At 43.2% G+C, this 1931-nt stretch overlaps 1 protein-coding gene across 1 annotated transcript in view; it reads right to left on the reverse strand.

Annotated features, from left to right (window-relative positions):
- Positions 1-1931, reverse strand: part of LOC106869371 (ADAMTS-like protein 2) — a 147675-nt gene that overhangs the window by 39097 nt on the left and 106647 nt on the right. The window lies entirely within an intron of this gene.

Below are 1931 nucleotides of genomic sequence, written 5' to 3' on the forward strand. Positions count from 1 at the left end.
GTGTGTGTGTGTGTGTGTGTGTGTGTGTGTGTGTGAATGTGTGCATGTGTGAGAATGTGTGAGTGTTGTGTGTGTGTGAAAGAGAGAGAGATAGAAATTGGAGATAGAGAGAAACAAACAGGGAAAGAAAGACAGAGAGAAGCCAATAGACAGACAGTTACATTGAATCCATATGGTGTGTAGGTGTGCCGCTCACTTTGCCGGTGAGCAGTTTTAGGTTCAATCTCACAGCACAGCTCCTTAAGCATTTCCTTCTATCAACTAAACCCTTTTGGAAGAAAATTACTCATAGGCCGGTTTTCGTATTCTGTGGTGTATACAATACCCTCACTCTGGATGGATCCAGGTCAGTCGCAAGATTTTAACTTTTGTTAGATGAGTCAACTAGACCAACGTGAAATGAAATACATTGCTCAAGAACACAACGTGTCGAGGAGTCCAAGAATCGGAACCATAATCTTATGATCATGTGTGCAATCATTAACTACTAAACCGCATGTAATCCCACTGCGGTGGCTGTTCTTGTTTATATGTAAAGGTGTTAACCCCTTGCAGATAGGAAGTGGTACTGACCGCATTGAAACAATGTGTGTGTGAACAGTGCGATGTCTTGCTCTGTGCAGCACCGTGTTTTCAAATATTTCACACCGAGAAGACTTTCTAAATACACTGTAGAATTCCTTGTATGAAAAATAATGTAGTTACTGAACGACCTAATACCAATACACAGCACAGACTATCAATAGGCGTCGTCCACTTTCTAACGAATTGTCAGGGAATGGAAGGTAGTACTCGCGCATCTCTTTCAAATTTTTAGGGCCGCAGAGGCAGGTGGACAAAAAGACAAATGTTTTTCTTAAACCGTCCATCGTAACCAACTTACAGCACACGAAACTATACTAAATGCACATATAGACGTTAAATCGGTCGGGTTAAATCTTTCATTCAGGAAATCGGAAGACATTTCGGAGAATATTCTAACAATTCCACCAGTTCAACGCCATGCCCTTGGACTGGGATATTATTTTATCAAGTCCAAATTTTGAAAGATAAATTTGACCGCGACAAGATTTAAGCATACAAAGCTGAGGGCTGGAACAAATACCGCAACGCATTTTTTGTACTATGCTCTTGTTGTTGTTGGCACTCTGTCGCTTACGACGCACGAGGGTTCCAGTTGATCCGATCAACGGAACAGGCTGCTCGTGAAATTAACGTGCAAGTGGCTGAGCATTCCACAGACACGTGTACCCTTAACGTAGTTCTCGGGGATATTCAGCGTGACACAGTGTGACACAGTGTGACAAGGCTGACCCTTTGAATTACAGGCACAACAGAAACAGGAAGTCAGAGTAAGAGAAAGTTGTAGTGGAAGAGTACAGCAGGGTTCGCCACCATCCCCTGCCGGAGCCTCGTGGAGCTTTAGGCGTTTTCGCTCAATAAACACTCACAACGCCCGGTCTGGGAATCGAAAGCGCGATCCTATGACCGCGAATCCGCTGCCCTAACCACTGAGCCATTGCGCCTCCACACTATGCTCTAACTACTCAGCCAATTCGCAGGTTTAATACCACTATCTCTCAATGCATGCAATTTAGCAAATTTGTCTCTGATGTATGTTCTCGGGTAGATCTCCTTCCAGAGAGTACCTTTCAAATGTTTAAGTCGCAAGTCACAAAGCAGCTAAGAACTCTCTGCTACAATTCATTCTCAGTCACGAAATAACATGCACGATTTTGCCTGAGAAGGGGAAGATGGCGGGGAGAGACAGAGAGATAGCCTGTGTGAAAGAGAGGGAGAGAGGAAGAGAGGGAGAGGGAGAGAGGGAGAGAGAGAAAGACATGGATTTAGATGTGGTTAGCAAGTAACATAAAGCAATAAAAAATAAGTAGAAATGATAATATCGAATTACTTATATACATACATATATA

This window comes from Octopus bimaculoides, chromosome 2 (genome assembly GCF_001194135.2).
Source record: "Octopus bimaculoides isolate UCB-OBI-ISO-001 chromosome 2, ASM119413v2, whole genome shotgun sequence".
NCBI lineage: Eukaryota > Metazoa > Mollusca > Cephalopoda > Octopoda > Octopodidae > Octopus > Octopus bimaculoides.